Below are 18724 nucleotides of genomic sequence, written 5' to 3'. Positions count from 1 at the left end.
TATTTGGCGGCGCATAACCTTCGGTTTCAGATTGTGCTGAAATTCTCGAGATCACCCTAAAATGACCCTAACATCAAGACTCCTGGATAGTTTCTTGACATTCGAGGTCGTCAGAATGTCGAAAAAAGACATTTTACTCATTTTTAATTTTCATAATGAACATTTTCAATTTATATAATTTTATTAGTTTTGTGTATGCATGACTAAGCATGGTATATATTATTTTAAGGCCTATTATTTCACTCGCAATGTAATTATGTATAAATAGTATAAATTTGAATCTAGTGTCACTTCCTCAAACACGTTGTTTTGAATCATTAGTATGTGCCGCCAGATGGAGTACCATCTGGCGGCGCGTAACCTTCGGTTTAAGATTGTGCTGAAAATTTAAAGATCACCGTAAAACGGCCAAACGAGCAAGACTCTCTCAACTTGCTTGCCATTCAAGGTCATCTAGATTCCGAAAAAGACATATTTCCTCGAAAAATCGCACCACGCAGCAAACACCACCGACGGTTCGTGGTGCTTGGTGTTTTGTGTCTTTGGCCAAAATGTTCGATCTATCGTATCTTTTGACTCATAGCTCCGATTTACTCACCGTTTTTTTTCAAATCATGTAATTTTTCAGGATCTATCTGTTGGAAAATGCCGTAGGCAGTTTGTCCCAAATATTTTTCGAAACGAGACCTCGAAAGCCTTCAATTTTGCCTTTTTTCAATTTTGACCGTTTTGAATTTCATTCATATTATTCCTTTTGTGTATGTATTACTTAGCATGGTACATATTCTTTTAAGGCCTATTATTTCACTCGAATTGATATTATGTATAACGCATATAAATTTGAATCTAATGTCCTTCGGTTTCAGATTGTGCTGAAATTCTCGAGATCACCCTAAAACGACCCTAACATCAAGACTCCTGGATAGTTTCTTAACATTCGAGGTCGTCAGGATGCCCAAAAAATACATTTTACTCATTTTTAATTTTCTCTATGAACGTTTTCAATTTATATCGTTTTATTAGTTTTGTGCATGCATGACTTAGCATGGTATATATCGTTTTAAGGCCTATTATTTCACTCGCAATGTAATAATGTATAACTGGTATAAATTTGAATCTAATGTCACTTCCTTAAACACGTTGTTTTAAATCATTAGTATGCGCCGCCAGATGGAGTACCATCTGGCAGCGCGTAACCTTCGGTTTCAGATTGTGCTGAAATTCTCAAGATCACCCTAAAATGGCCGAACGAGCAAGACTCTCTCAATGTTCTTGCCATTCGAATTCGTCTAGATTCCAAAAAAGACATATTTACTCGAAAAATCGCACCACACAGCAAACACCACCGACGGTTTGTGGTGCTTGGTGTTTTGTGTCTTTGGCCAAAATGTTCGATCTATCGTATCTTTTGACTCGTAGCTCCGATTTACTCACCGTTCTTTTTCAAATCGTGTAATTTTTTAGGATCTATCCGTTGGCAAACTGCAGTAGGCGGTTTGTCTCAAATATTTTTCGAAACGAGATCTCGAAAGCCTTCAATTTTGCCTTTTTTCGATTTTGACCGTTTTGAATTTCATTCATATTATTCCTTTTGTGTATGTATGACTTAGCATGGTACATATTCTTTTAAGGCCTATTATTTCACTCGCAATGAAATTATGTATAACGCATATAAATTTGAATCTAATGTCACTTCATTAAACACGCTTTTTTAAATCATTAATATGCGCCGCCATATGGAGTACTATTTGGCGGCGCATAACCTTCGGTTTCAGATTGTGCTGAAATTATCAAGATAACCCTAAAACGACCCTAACATCAAGACTCTTGGATAGTTTCTTGACATTCGAGGTCATCAGGATGCCGAAAAAAGACATTTTACTCATTTTTAATTTTCTTTATGAATGTTTTCAAGTTATATCGTTTTATTAGTTTTGTGTATGCATGACTTAGCATGGTATATATCGTTTTAAGGCATATTATTTCACTCGCAATGTAACTATGAATAACTGGTATAAATTTAAATCTAATGTCACTTCCTTAAACACGTTGTTTTAAATCATTAGTATGTGCCGCCAGATGGAGTACCATCTGGCGGCACGAAACCTTCGGTTTAAGATTGTGCTGAAATTCTCAAGATCACCCTAAAATGGCCGAACGAGCAAGACTCTCTCAACGTGATTGCCATTCGAGTTCGTCTAGAATCCAAAAAAGACATATTTCTTCGAAAAATCGCACCACGCAGCAAACACCACCGACGGTTTGTGGTGCTTGGTGTTTTGTGTCTTTGGCCAAAATGTTCGATCTATCGTATCTTTTGACTCGTAGCTCCGATTTACTCATCATTTTTTTTCAAATCGTGTAATTTTTCAGGATCTATCCGTTGGCAAACTGCCTTAGGCTGTTTGTCCCAAATATTTTTCGAAACGAGACCTCAAAAGCCTTCAATTTTGCCTTTTTTCAATTTTGACCGTTTTGAATTTCATTCATATTATTCCTTTTGTGCATGTATGACTTAGCATGGTACATATTCTTTTAAGGCCTATTATTTCACTCGCAATGAAATTATGTATATCGCATATAAATTTGAATCTAATGTCACTTCATTAAACACGCTTTTTAAATCATTAATATGCGCCGCCAGATGGAGTACCATTTGGCAGCGCATAACCCTCTGTTTCAGATTGTGCTGAAATTCCCGAGATCACCCTAAAACGACCCTAACATCAAGACTCCTGGATAGTTTCTTGACATTCGAGGTCATCAGGATGCCGAAAAAATACATTTTACTCATTTTTAATTTTCTCTATGAACGTTTTCAATTTATATCGTTTTATTAGTTTTGTGTATGCATGACTTAGCATGGTATATATCGTTTTAAGGCATATTATTTTACTCGCAATGTAATAATGTATAACTGGTATAAATTTGAATCTAATGTCACTTCCTCAAACACGTTGTTTTAAATCATTAGTATGTGCCGCCAGATGGAGTACCATCTGGCGGCGCATAACCTTCGGTTTAAAATTGTGCTGAAATTTTCAAGATCACCCTAAAACGGCCGAATGAGCAAGACTCTCTCAACGTGATTGCCATTCAAGGTCGTCTAGATTCCGAAAAAGACATATTTCCTCAAAAAATCGCACCACGCAGCAAACACCACCGACAGTTTGTGGTGATTGGTGTTTTGTGTCTTTGGCCAAAATGTTCGATCTATCGTATATTTTGACTTGTAGCTCCGATTTACTCACCATTTTTTTTCAAATTGGGTAATTTTTCAGGATCTATCCATTGGTAAACTGCCTTAGGCGGTTTGTCCCAAATATTTTTCGAAACGAGACCTCGAAAGCCTTCAATTTTGCCTTTTTTCGATTTTGACCGTTTTGAATTTTATTTATATTATTCCTTTTGTGTATGTATGACTTAGCATGGTACATATTTTTTTAAGGCCAATTATTTCACTCGTAATGAAATTATGTATAACGCATATAAATTTGAATCTAATGTCACTTCATTAAACAGGCTTTTTAAATCATTAATATGCGCCGCCAGATGGAGTACCATTTGGCGGCGCATAACCTTCGATTTCAGATTGTGCTGAAATTCTCGAGATCACCCTAAAACGACCCTAACATCAAGACTCCTGGATAGTTTCTTGACATTCGAGGTCGTCAGAATGCCTAAAAAAGACATTTTACTCATTTTTAAATTTCATAATGAACGTTTTCAATTTATATAATTTTATTAGTTTTGTGTATGCATGACTTAGCATGGTATATATCGTTTTAAGGCATATTATTTCACTCTCAATGTAACTATGAATAACTGGTATAAATTTGAATCTAATGTCACTTCCTCAAACACGTTGTTTTAAATCATTAGTATGTGCCGCCAGATGGAGTACCATCTGGCGGCGCGTAACCTTCGGTTTAAGATTATGCTGAAAATTTAAAGATCACCCTAAAATGGCCGAACGAGCAAGACTCTCTCAACGTGCTTTCCATTCGAGGTCATCTAGATTGCGAAAAAGACATATTTCCTCGAAAAATCGCACCACACAGCAAACACCACCGACGGTTCGTGGTGCTTGGTGTTTTGTGTCTTTGGCCAAAATGTTCGATCTATCGTATCTTTTGACTCGTAGCTCCGATTTACTCACCGTTTTTTTTTCAAATCGTGTAATTTTTCAGGATCTATCCATTGGAAAACTGCCGTAGGCGATTTGTCCCAAATATTTTTCGAAACGAGACCTCGAAAGCCTTCAATTTTGTCTTTTTTCGATTTTGACCGTTTTGAATTTCATTCATATTATTCCTTTTGTGTATGTATTACTTAGCATGGTACATATTCTTTTAAGGCCTATTATTTCACTCGCATTGAAATTATGTATAACGCATATAAATTTGAATCTAATGTCCTTCGGTTTCAGATTGTGCTGAAATTCTCGAGATCACCCTAAAACGACCCTAACATCAAGACTCCTGGATAGTTTCTTGACATTCGAGGTCTTCAGGATGCCGAAAAAAGACATTTTACTCATTTTTAATTTTCTCTATGAACGTTTTCAATTTATATCGTTTTATTAGTTTTGTGCATGCATGACTTAGCATGGTATATATCGTTTTAAGGCCTATTATTTCACTCGCAATGTAATAATGTATAACTGGTATAAATTTGATTCTAATGTCACTTCCTAAAACACGTTGTTTTAAATCATTAGTATGCGTCGGGAGATGGCGTACCATCTGGCAGCGCGTAACCTTCGGTTTCAGATTGTGCTAAAATTCTCAAGATCACCCTAAAACGGCCGAACGAGCAAGACTCTCTCAACGTGCTTGCCATTCGAGTTCGTCTAGATTCCGAAAAAGACATATTTCCTCGAAAAATCGCACCACGCAGCAAACACCACCGACGGTTCGTGGTGCTTGGTGTTTTGTGTCTTTGGGCAAAATGTTCGATCTATCGTATCTTTTGACTCGTAGCTCCGATTTACTCACCGTTTTTTTTCAAATCGTGTATTTTTTCAGGATTTATCCGTTGGAAAACTGCTGTAGGCAGTTTTTGAAAAATATTTTTCGAAACAAGACCTCGAAAGCCTTCAATTTTGCATTTTTTCGATTTTGACCGTTTTGAATTTCATTCAAATTATTCCTTTTGTGTATGTATGACTTAGAATGGTACATATTCTTTTAAGGCCTATTATTTCACTCGCAATGAAATTATGTATAACGCATATAAATTTGAATCTAATGTCACTTCATTAAACACGCTTTTTTAAATCATTAATATGCACCGCCAGATGGAGTACCATTTGGCGGCGCATAACCTTCGGTTTCATATTGTGCTGAAATTCTCGAGATCACCCTAAAACGACCCTAACATCAAGACTCCTGGATAGTTTCTTGACATTCGAGGTCATCAGGATGCCGAAAAAAGACATTTTACTCATTTTTAATTTTCTCTATGAACGTTTTCAATTTATATCGTTTTATTAGTTTTGTGTATGCATGACTTAGCATTGTATATATCGTTTTAAGGCATATTATTTTACTCGCAATGTAATAATGTATAACTGGTATAAATTTGAATCTAATGTCATTTCCTCAAACAAGTTGTTTTAAATCATTAGTATGTGCCGCCAGATGGAGTACCATCTGGCGGCACATAACCTTCGGTTTAAAATTGTGCTGAAATTCTCAAGATCACCCTAAAGCGGCTGAATGAGCAAGACTCTCTCAACGAGCTTGCCATTCGAGGTCATCTAGATTCCGAAAAGACATATTTACTCGAAAAATCGCACCACACAGCAAACACCACCGACGGTTTGTGGTGCTTGGTGTTTTGTGTCTTTGGCCAAAATGTTCGATCTATCGTATCTTTTTACTCGTAGCTCCGATTTACTCACCGTTTTTTTTCAAATCGTGTAATTTTTTAGGATCTATCCGTTGGAAAACTGCTGTAGGCGGTTTGTCCCAAATATTTTTCGAAACGAGAACTCGAAAGCCTTCAATTTTGCCTTTTTTCAATTTTGACCGTTTTGAATTTCATTCATATTATTCCTTTTGTGTATGTATGACTTAGCATGGTACATATTCTTTTACAGCCAATTATTTCACTCGCAATGAAATTTTGTATAACGCATATAAATTTGAATCTAATGTCACTTCATTAAACACGCTTTTTTAAATCATTAATATGCGCCACCATATGGAGTACTATTTGGCGGCGCATAACCTTCGGTTTCAGATTGTGCTGAAATTACCAAGATCACCCTAAAACGACCCTAACATCAAGACTCTTGGATAGTTTCTTGACATTCGAGGTCGTTAGGATGCCGAAAAAAGACATTTTACTCATTTTTAATTTTCTTTATGAATGTTTTCAATTTATATCGTTTTACTAGTTTTGTGTATGCATTACTTAGCATGGTATATATCGTTTTAAGGCATATTATTTCACTCGCAATGTAACTATGAATAACTGGTATAAATTTGAATCTACTGTCACTTCCTTAAACACGTTGTTTTAAATCATTAGTATGTGCCGCCAGATGGAGTACCATCTGGCGGCACGAAACCTTCAGTTTAAGATTGTGCTGAAATTCTCAAGATCACCCTAAAACGGCCGAACGAGCAAGACTCTCTCAACGTGCTTGCCATTCGAGTTCGTCTAGATTCCGAAAAAGACATATTTCCTCGAAAAATCGCACCACGGAGCAATCACCACCGACGTATTGTGGTGCTTGGTGTTTTGTGTCTTTGACCAAAATGTTCGATCTATCGTATCTTTTGACTCGTAGCTTCAATTTACTCATCGTTTTTTTTCAAATCGTGTAATTTTTCAGGATCTATCCGTTGGCAAACTGCCTTAGGCTGTTTGTCCCAAATATTTTTCGAAACGAGACCTCGAAAGCCTTCAATTTTGCCTTTTTTCGATTTTGACCGTTTTGAATTTCATTCATATTATTCCTTTTGTGCATGTATGACTTAGCATGGTACATATTCTTTTAAGGCCTATTATTTCACTCGCAATGAAATTATGTATAATGCATATAAATTTGAATCTAATGTCACTTCATTAAACACGCTTTTTTAAATCATTAATATGTGCCGCCAGATGGAGTACCATTTGGCGGCGCATAACCTTCTGTTTCAGATTGTGCTGAAATTCTCGAGATCACCCTAAAACGACCCTAACATCAAGACTCCTGGATATTTTCTTGACATTCGAGGTCATCAGGATGCCGAAAAAAGACATTTTACTCATTTTTAATTTTCTCTATGAACGTTTTCAATTTATATCTTTTTATTAGTTTTGTGTATGTATGACTTAGCATGGTATATATCATTTTAAGGCATATTATTTTACTCGCAATGTAATAATGTATAAATGGTATAAATTTGAATCTAATGTCACTTCCTCAAACACATTGTTTTAAATAATTAGTATGTGCCGCCAGATGGAGTACCATCTGGCAGTGCATAAGCTTCGATTTAAAATTATGCTGAAATTCTCAAGATCACCCTAAAACGGCCGAACGAGCAAGACTCTATCAATGTGCTTGCCATTCGAGTTTGTCTAGATTCCGAAAAAGAAATATTTCCTCGAAAAATCGCACCACGCAGCAATCACCACCTGCGTATTGTGGTGCTTGGTGTTTTGTATCTTTTACCAAAACGTTCGATCTATCGTATCTTTTGACTCGTAGCTCCGATTTACTCATCGTTTTTTTTCAAATCGTGTAATTTTTCAGGATCTATCCGTTGGCAAACTGCCTTAGGCTGTTTGTCCCAAATATTTTTCGAAACGAGACCTCGAAAGCCTTCAATTTTACCTTTTTTCGATTTTGACCGTTTTGAATTTCATTCATATTATTCCTTTTGTGCATGTATGACTTAGCATGGTACATATTCTTTTAAGGCCTATTTTTTCACTAGCAATGAAATTATATATAACACATATAAATTTGAATTTAATGTCACTTCATTAAACACGCTTTTTTAAATCATTAATATGCGCCGCCAGATGAAGTACCATTTGGCGGCGCATAACCTTCTGTTTCAGATTGTGCTGAAATTCTCAACATCACCCTAAAACGACCCTAACATCAAGACTCCTGGATAGTTTCTTAACATTCGAGGTCATCAGGATGCCGAAAAAAGACATTTTACTCATTTTTAATTTTCTCTATGAACGTTTTCAATTTATATCGTTTTATTAGTTTTTTGTATGCATGACTTAGCATGGTATATATCGTTTTAAGGCATATTATTTTACTCGCAATGTAATAATGTATAACTGGTATAAATTTGAATCTAATGTCACTTCCTCAAACACGTTGTTTTAAATCATTAGTATGTGCTGCCAGATGGAGTACCATCTGGCAGCGCATAACCTTCGGTTTAAAATTGTGCTGAAATTCTCAAGATCACCCTAAAACGGCCGAACGAGCAAGACTCTCTCAACGTGCTTGCCATTCGAGGTCGTCTAGATTTCGAAAAAGACATATTTCCTCAAAAAATTGCACCACGCAGCAAACACCACCGACGGTTTGTGGTGCTTGGTGTTTTGTGTCTTTGGCCAAAATGTTCGATCTATCGTATATTTTGACTTGTAGCTCCGATTTACTCAGCGTTTTTTTCCAAATCGTGTAATTTTTCAGGATCTATCCGTTGTCAAAGTGCCTTAGGCGGTTTGTCCTAAAAATTTTTCGAAACGAGACCTCGAAAGTCTTCAATTTTGCCTTTTTTCGATTTTGACCGTTTTGAATTATATTTATATTATTCCTTTTGTGTATGTATGACTTAGCATGGTACATATTTTTTTAAGGCCTATTATTTCACTCGTAATGAAATTATGTATAACGCATATAAATTTGAATCTAATGTCACTTCATTAAACACGCTTTTTAAATCATTAATATGCGCCGCCAGATGGAGTACCATTTGGCAGCGCATAACCTTCGGTTTCAGATTGTGCTGAAATTCTCGAGATCACCCTAAAACGACCCTAACATCAAGACTCCTGGATAGTTTCTTGACATTCGAGGTCGTCAGAATGCCTAAAAAAGACATTTTACTCATTTTTAATTTTCATAATGAACGTTTTCAATTTATATAATTTTATTAGTTTTGTGTATGCATGACTTAGCATGGTATATATCGTTTTAAGGCCTATTATTTCACTCGCAATGTAATTATGTATAAATAGTATAAATTTGAATCTAATGTCACTTCCTCAAACACGTTGTTTTAAATCATTAGTATGTGCCGCCAGATGGAGTACCATCTGGCGGCGCGTAACCTTCGGTTTAAGATTGTGCTGAAATTCTCATGATCACCCTAAAACGGGTGAAAGAGCAAGACTCTCTCAACGTGCTTGCCATTCGAGGTCGTCTAGATTCCGAAGACGACATATTTCCTCGAAAAATCGCACCACACAGCAAACACCACCAACGGTTCGTGGTGCTTGGTGTTTTGTGTCTTTGGCCAAAATGTTCGATCTATCGTATCTTTTGACTCGTAGCTCCGATTTACTCACCGTTTTTTATTCAAATTGTGTATTTTTTCAGGATCTATCCGTTGGCAAACTGCCGTATGCGGTTTGTCCCAAATAGTTTTTGAAACGAGACCTCGAAAGCCTTCAATTTTTCCTTTTTTCGATTTTGACCGTTTTGAATTTCATTCATATTATTCCTTTTGTGTATATATGACTTAGCATGGTACATATTTTTTTAAGGCCCATAATTTCACTCGCAATGAAATTATGCATAACGCATATAAATTTGAATCTAATGTCCTTCGGTTTCAGATTGTGCTGAAATTCTCGAGATCACCCTAAAACGACAGTAACATCAAGACTCCTGGATAGTTTCTTGACATTCGAGTTCGTCAGGATGCCGAAAAAAGACATTTTACTCATTTTTAATTTTCTTTATGAACGTTTTCAATTTATATCGTTTTATTAGTTTTGTGCATGCATGACTTAGCATGGTATATATCGTTTTAAGGCATATTATTTTACTCGCAATGTAATAATGTATAACTGGTATAAATTTGAATCTAATGTCACTTCCTCAAACACGTTGTTTTAAATCATTAGTATGTGCTGCCAGATGGAGTACCATCTGGCAGCGCATAACCTTCGGTTTAAAATTGTGCTGAAATTCTCAAGATCACCCTAAAACGGCCGAACGAGCAAGACTCTCTCAACGTGCTTGCCATTCGAGGTCATCTAGATTCCGAAAAAGACATATTTCCTCGAAAAATCGCACCACGCAGCAAACACCACCGACGGTTTGTGGTGCTTGGTGTTTTGTGTCTTTGGCCAAAATGTTCGATCTATCGTATATTTTGACTTGTAGCTCCAATTTACTCACCGTTTTTTTTTAAATCATGTAATTTTTCAGGATCTATCCGTTGGCAAACTGCCTTAGGCGGTTTGTCCCAAAAAATTTTCGAAACGAGACCTCGAAAGTTTTAAATTTTGTCTTTTTTCGATTTTGAACGTTTTGAATTATATTTATATTATTCCTTTTGTGTATGTATGACTTAGCATGGTACATATTTTTTTAAGGCCTATTATTTCACTCGTAATGAAATTATGTATAACGCATATAAATTTGAATCTAATGTCACTTCATTAAACACGCTTTTTAAATCATTAATATGCGCCGCCAGATGGAGTACCATTTGCCGGCGCATAACCTTCGGTTTCAGATTGTGCTGAAATTCTCGAGATCACCCTAAAACGACCCTAACATCAAGACTCCTGGATAGTTTCTTGACATTCGAGGTCGTCAGAATGCCTAAAAAAGACATTTTACTCATTTTTAATTTTCATAATGAACGTTTTCAATTTATATAATTTTATTAGTTTTGTGTATGCATGACTTAGCATGGTATATATCGTTTTAAGGCCTATTATTTCACTCGCAATGTAATTATGTATAAATAGTATAAATTTGAATCTAATGTCACATCCTCAAACACGTTGTTTTAAATCATTAGTATGTGCCGCCAGATGGAGTACCATCTGGCGGCGCGTCACCTTCGGTTTAAGATTGTGCTGAAATTCTCATGATCACCCTAAAACGGGTGAAAGAGCAAGACTCTCTCAACGTGCTTGCCATTCGAGGTCGTCTAGATTCCGAAGACGACATGTTCGATCTATCGTATCTTTTGACTCGTAGCTCCGATTTACTCACCGTTTTTTATTCAAATTGTGTATTTTTTCAGGATCTATCCGTTGGCAAACTGCCGTATGCGGTTTGTCCCAAATATTTTTCGAAACGAGACCTCAAAAGCCTTCAATTTTGCCTTTTTTTAATTTTGACCGTTTTGAATTTCATTCATATTATTCCTTTTGTGTATATATGACTTAGCATGGTACATATTTTTTTAAGGCCCATAATTTCACTCGCAATGAAATTATGCATAACGCATATAAATTTGAATCTAATGTCCTTCGGTTTCAGATTGTGCTGAAATTCTCGAGATCACCCTAAAACGACAGTAACATCAAGACTCCTGGATAGTTTCTTGACATTCGAGTTCGTCAGGATGCCGAAAAAAGACATTTTACTCATTTTTAATTTTCTTTATGAACGTTTTCAATTTATATCGTTTTATTAGTTTTGTGCATGCATGACTTAGCATGGTATATATCGTTTTAAGGCATATTATTTTACTCGCAATGTAATAATGTATAACTGGTATAAATTTGAATCTAATGTCACTTCCTCAAACACGTTGTTTTAAATCATTAGTATGTGCTGCCAGATGGAGTACCATCTGGCAGCGCATAACCTTCGGTTTAAAATTGTGCTGAAATTCTCAAGATCACCCTAAAACGGCCGAACGAGCAAGACTCTCTCAACGTGCTTGCCATTCGAGGTCGTCTAGATTCCGAAAAAGACATATTTCCTCGAAAAATCGCACCACGCAGCAAACACCACCGACGGTTTGTGGTGCTTGGTGTTTTGTGTCTTTGGCCAAAATGTTCGATCTATCGTATATTTTGACTTGTAGCTCCAATTTACTCACCGTTTTTTTTTTAAATCATGTAATTTTTCAGGATCTATCCGTTGGCAAACTGCCTTAGGCGGTTTGTCCCAAAAAATTTTCGAAACGAGACCTCGAAAGTTTTAAATTTTGTCTTTTTTCGATTTTGAACGTTTTGAATTATATTTATATTATTCCTTTTGTGTATGTATGACTTAGCATGGTACATATTTTTTAAGGCCTATTATTTCACTCGTAATGAAATTATGTATAACGCATATAAATTTGAATCTAATGTCACTTCATTAAACACGCTTTTTAAATCATTAATATGCGCCGCCAGATGGAGTACCATTTGCCGGCGCATAACCTTCGGTTTCAGATTGTGCTGAAATTCTCGAGATCACCCTAAAACGACCCTAACATCAAGACTCCTGGATAGTTTCTTGACATTCGAGGTCGTCAGAATGCCTAAAAAAGACATTTTACTCATTTTTAATTTTCATAATGAACGTTTTCAATTTATATAATTTTATTAGTTTTGTGTATGCATGACTTAGCATGGTATATATCGTTTTAAGGCCTATTATTTCACTCGCAATGTAATTATGTATAAATAGTATAAATTTGAATCTAATGTCACATCCTCAAACACGTTGTTTTAAATCATTAGTATGTGCCGCCAGATGGAGTACCATCTGGCGGCGCGTCACCTTCGGTTTAAGATTGTGCTGAAATTCTCATGATCACCCTAAAACGGGTGAAAGAGCAAGACTCTCTCAACGTGCTTGCCATTCGAGGTCGTCTAGATTCCGAAGACGACATGTTCGATCTATCGTATCTTTTGACTCGTAGCTCCGATTTACTCACCGTTTTTTATTCAAATTGTGTATTTTTTCAGGATCTATCCGTTGGCAAACTGCCGTATGCGGTTTGTCCCAAATATTTTTCGAAACGAGACCTCAAAAGCCTTCAATTTTGCCTTTTTTTAATTTTGACCGTTTTGAATTTCATTCATATTATTCCTTTTGTGTATATATGACTTAGCATGGTACATATTTTTTTAAGGCCCATAATTTCACTCGCAATGAAATTATGCATAACGCATATAAATTTGAATCTAATGTCCTTCGGTTTCAGATTGTGCTGAAATTCTCGAGATCACCCTAAAACGACAGTAACATCAAGACTCCTGGATAGTTTCTTGACATTCGAGTTCGTCAGGATGCCGAAAAAAGACATTTTACTCATTTTTAATTTTCTTTATGAACGTTTTCAATTTATATCGTTTTATTAGTTTTGTGCATGCATGACTTAGCATGGTATATATCGTTTTAAGGCCTATTATTTCACTTGCAATGTAATAATGTATAACTGGTATAAATTTGAATCTAATGTCACTTCCTTAAACACGTTGTTTTAAATCATTAGTATGCGCGTAACCTTTGGTTTCAGATTGTGCTGAAATTTTCAAGATCACCCTAAAACGGCCGAACGAGCAAGACTCTCTCAACGTGCTTGCCATTCGAGTTCGTCTAGATTCCGAAAAAGACATATTTCCTCGAAAAATCGCACCACGCAGCAAACACCACCGACAGTTCGTGGTGCTTGGTGTTTTGTGTCTTTGGGCAAAATGTTCGATCTATCGTATCTTTTGACTCGTAGCTCCGATTTACTCACTGTTTTTTTTCAAATCATGTATTTTTTCAAGATCTATCCGTTGGCAAACTGTTGTAGGTGGTTTGTCCCAAATATTTTTCAAAACGAGACCTCGAAAGCCTTCAATTTTGCCTTTTTTCGATTTTGGCCGTTTTGAATTTCATTCAAATTATTCCTTTTGTGTATGTATGACTTAGAATGGTACATATTCTTTTAAGGCCTATTATTTCACTCGCAATGAAATTATGTATAACGCATATAAATTTGAATCTAATGTCACTTCATTAAACACGCTTTTTTAAATCATTAATACGCACCGCCAGATGGAGTACCATTTGGCGGCGCATAACCTTCGGTTTCAGATTGTGCTGAAATTCTCGAGATCACCCTAAAACGACCCTAACATCAAGACTCCTGGATAGTTTCTTGTCATTCGAGGTCCTCAGGATGCCGAAAAAAGACATTTTACTCATTTTTAATTTTCTCTATGAACGTTTTCAATTTATATCGTTTTATTAGTTTTGTGTATGCATGACTTAATATTGTATATAACATTTTAAGACATATTATTTTACTCGCAATGTAATAATGTATAACTGGTATAAATTTGAATCTAATGTCATTTCCTCAAACACGTTGTTTTAAATCATTAGTATGTGCCGCCAGATTGAGTACCATCTGGCGGCACATAACCTTCGGTTTAAAATTGTGCTGAAATTCTCAAGATCACCCTAAAGCGGCTGAACGAGCAAGACTCTCTCAACGAGCTTGCCATTTGAGGTCGTCTAGATTCCGAAAAAGACATATTTACTTGAAAAATCGCACCACACAGCAAACACCACCGATGGTTTGTGGTGCTTGGTGTTTTGTGTCTTTGGCCAAAATGTTCGATCTATCGTATCTTTTGACTCGTAGCTCCAATTTACTCACTGTTTTTTTTCAAATCGTGTAATTTTTTAGGATCTATCCATTGGCAAACTACTGAAGGCGGTTTATCTCAAATATTTTTCGAAACGAGACCTTGAAAGCGTTCAATTTTTCCTTTTTTCGATTTTGACCGTTTTGAATTTCATTCATATTATTCCTTTTGTGTATGTATGACTTAGCATGGTACATATTCTTTTAAGGCCTATTATTTCACTCGTAATGAAATTATGTATAACGTATATAAATTTGAATCTAATGTCACTTCATTAAACACGCTTTTTTAAATCATTAATATGCGCCGCCATATGGAGTACTATTTGGCGGCACATAACCTTCGGCTTCAGATTGTGCTGAAATTATCAAGATCACCCTAAAATGACCCTAACATCAAGACTCTTGGATAGTTTCTTGACATTCGAGGTCGTCAGGATACCGAAAAAAGACATTTTACTCATTTTTAATTTTCTTTATGAATGTTTTCAGGTTATATCGTTTTATTAGTTTTGTGTATGCATGACTTAGCATGGTATATATCGTTTTAAGGCATATTATTTCACTCGCAATGTAACTATGAATAACTGGTATAAATTTGAATCTAATGTCACTTCCTTAAACACGTTGTTTTAAATCATTTGTATGTGCCGCCAGATGGAGTACCATCTGGCGGCACGAAACCTTTGGTTTAAGATTGTGCTGAAATTCTCAAGATCACCCTAACACGGCCGAACGAGCAAGACTCTCTCAACGTGATTGCCATTTGAGTTCGTCTAGATTCCGAAAAAGACATATTTCATCGAAAAATCGCACCACGCAGCAAACACCACCGACGGTTTGTGGTGCTTGGTGTTTTGTGTCTTTGGCCAAAATGTTCGATCTATCGTATCTTTTGACTCGTAGCTCCGATTTACTCATCGTTTTTTTTCAAATCATGTAATTTTTCAGGATCTATCCGTTGGCAAACTGCCTTAGGCTGTTTGTCCCAAATATTTTTCGAAACGAGACCTCAAAAGCCTTCAATTTTGCCTTTTTTCGATTTTGACCGTTTTGAATTTCATTCATATTATTCCTTTTGTGCATGTATGACTAAGCATGGTACATATTCTTTTAAGGCCTATTATTTCACTCGCAATGAAATTTTGTATAACGCATATAAATTTGAATCTAATGTCACTTCATTAAACACGCTTTTTTAAATCATTAATATGCCGCCAGATGGAGTACCATTTGGCGGCGCATAACCTTCTGTTTCAGATTGTGCTGAAATTCTCGAGATCACCCTAAAACGACCCTAACATCAAGACTCCTGGATAGTTCTTGATATTCGAGGTCATCAGGATGCCGAAAAAAGACATTTTACTCATTTTTAATTTTCTCTATGAACGTTCTCAATTTATATCGTTTTATTAGTTTTGTGTATGCATGACTTAGCATGGTATATATCGTTTTAAGGCATATTATTTTACTCGCAATGTAATAATGTATAACTGGTATAAATTTGAATCTAATGTCACTTCCTCAAACACGTTGTTTTAAATCATTAGTATGTGCCGCCAGATGGAGTACCATCTGGCTGCGCATAACCTTCGGTTTAAAATTGTGCTGAAATTCTCAAGATCACCCTAAAACGGCCGAACGAGCAAGACTCTCTCAACGTGCTTGCCATTCGAGGTCGTCTAGATTCCGAAAAAGACATATTTCCTCAAAAAATCGCACCACGCAGCAAACACCACTGACGGTTTGTGGTGCTTGGTGTTTTGTGTCTTTGGCCAAAATGTTCGATCTATCGTATATTTTGATTTGTAGCTCCGATTTACTCACCGTTTTTTTTCAAATCGTGTAATTTTTCAGGATCTATCCGTTGGAAAACTGCCTTAGGCGGTTTGTCCCAAATATTTTTCGAAACGAGACCTCGAAAGCCTTCAATTTTGCCTTTTTCGATTTTGACCGTTTTGAATTTTAGTTATATTATTCCTTTTGTGTATATATGACTTAGCATGGTACATATTTTTTTAAGGCCTATTATTTCACTCGTAATGAAATTATGTATAACGTATATAAATTTGAATCTAATGTCACTTCATTACACACGCGTTTTAAATCATTAATATGCGCCGCCAGATGGAGTACCATTTGGCGGCGCATAACCTTCGGTTTCAGATTGTGCTGAAATTCTCTAGATCACCCTAAAACGACCCTAATATCAAGACTCCTGGATAGTTTCTTGACATTCAAGGTCGTCAGAATGCCTAAAAAGACATTTTACTCATTTTTAATTTTCATAATGAACGTTTTCAATTTATATAATTTTATTAGTTTTGTGTATGCATGACTTAGCATGGTATATATCGTTTTAAGGCCTATTATTTTACTCGCAATGTAATTATGTATAAATAGTATAAATTTTAATCTAATGTCACTTCCTCAAACACGTTGTTTTAAATCATTAGTATGTGCCGCCAGATGGAGTACCATCTGGCGGCGCGTAACCTTCGGTTTAAGATTGTGCTGAAAATTTAAAGATCACCCTAAAACGGCCGAACGAGCAAGACTCTCACAACATGCTTGCCATTCGAGGTCATCTAGATTCTGAAAAAGACATATTTCCTCGAAAAATCGCACCACACAGCAAACACCACCGACGGTTCGTGGTGCTTGGTGTTTTGTGTCTTTGGCCAAAATATTCGATCTATCGTATCTTTTGACTCGTAGCTCCGATTTACTCACCGTTTTTTTTCAAATCGTGTAATTTTTCAGGATCTATCCATTGGAAAACTGCCGTAGGCGGTTTGTCCCAAATATTTTTCGAAACGAGACCTCGAAAGCCTTCAATTTTGCCTTTTTCGATTTTGACCGTTTTGAATTTCATTCATATTATTCCTTTTGTGTATGTATTACTTAGCATGGTACATATTCTTTTAAGGCCTATTATTTCACTCGCATTGAAATTATGTATAACGCATATAAATTTGAATCTAATGTCCTTCGGTTTCAGATCGTGCTGAAATTCTCGAGATCACCCTAAAACGACCCTAACATCAAGACTCCTGGATAGTTTCTTGACATTCGAAGTCATCAGGATGCCAAAAAAAGACATTTTACTCATTTTTAATTTTCTCTATGAACGTTTTCAATTTATATCGTTTTATTAGTTTTGTGCATGCATGACTTCGCATGCATATTATTTTACTCGCAATGTAATAATGTATAAATGGTATAAATTTGAATCTAATGTCACTTCCTCAAACACATTGTTTTAAATCATTAGTATGTGCCGCCAGATGGAGTACCATCTGGCAGTGCATAACCTTCGGTTTAAAATTATGCTGAAATTCTCAAGATCACCCTAAAACGGCCGAACGAGCAAGACTCTCTCAACGTGCTTGCCATTCGAGTTTGTCTAGATTCCGAAAAAGACATATTTCCTCGAAAAATCGCACCACGCAGCAATCACCACCTGTGTATTGTGGTGCTTGGTGTTTTGTATCTTTGACCAAAACGTTCGATCTATCGTATCTTTTGACTCGTAGCTCCGATTTACTCATCGTTTTTTTTCAAATCGTGTAATTTTTTAGGATCTATCCGTTGGCAAACTGCCTTAGGCTGTTTGTCCTAAATATTTTTCGAAACGAGACCTCGAAAGCCTTCAATTTTACCTTTTTTCGATTTTGACCGTTTTGAATTTCATTCATATTATTCCTTTTGTGCATGTATGACTTAGCATGGTACATATTCTTTTAAGGCCTATTATTTCACTAGCAATGAAATTATATATAACGCATATAAATTTGAATCTAATGTCACTTCATTAAACACGCTTTTTTAAATCATTAATATGCGCCGCCAGATGAAGTACCATTTGGCGGCGCATAACCTTCTGTTTCAGATTGTGCTGAAATTCTCAAGATCACCCTAAAACGACCCTAACATCAAGACTCCTGGATAGTTTCTTGACATTCGAGGTCATCAGGATGCCGAAAAAAGACATTTTACTCATTTTTAATTTTCTCTATGAACGTTTTCAATTTATATCGTTTTATTAGTTTTGTGTATGCATGACTTAGCATGGTATATATCGTTTTAAGGTATATTATTTTACTCGCAATGTAATAATGTATAACTGGTATAAATTTGAATCT

Source organism: Rutidosis leptorrhynchoides, chromosome 11, assembly GCF_046630445.1.
Source record: "Rutidosis leptorrhynchoides isolate AG116_Rl617_1_P2 chromosome 11, CSIRO_AGI_Rlap_v1, whole genome shotgun sequence".
Classification (NCBI taxonomy): domain Eukaryota; kingdom Viridiplantae; phylum Streptophyta; class Magnoliopsida; order Asterales; family Asteraceae; genus Rutidosis; species Rutidosis leptorrhynchoides.
The sequence above is the reverse complement of the archived record's forward strand: the minus strand, read 5'-3'. Positions refer to the sequence as shown.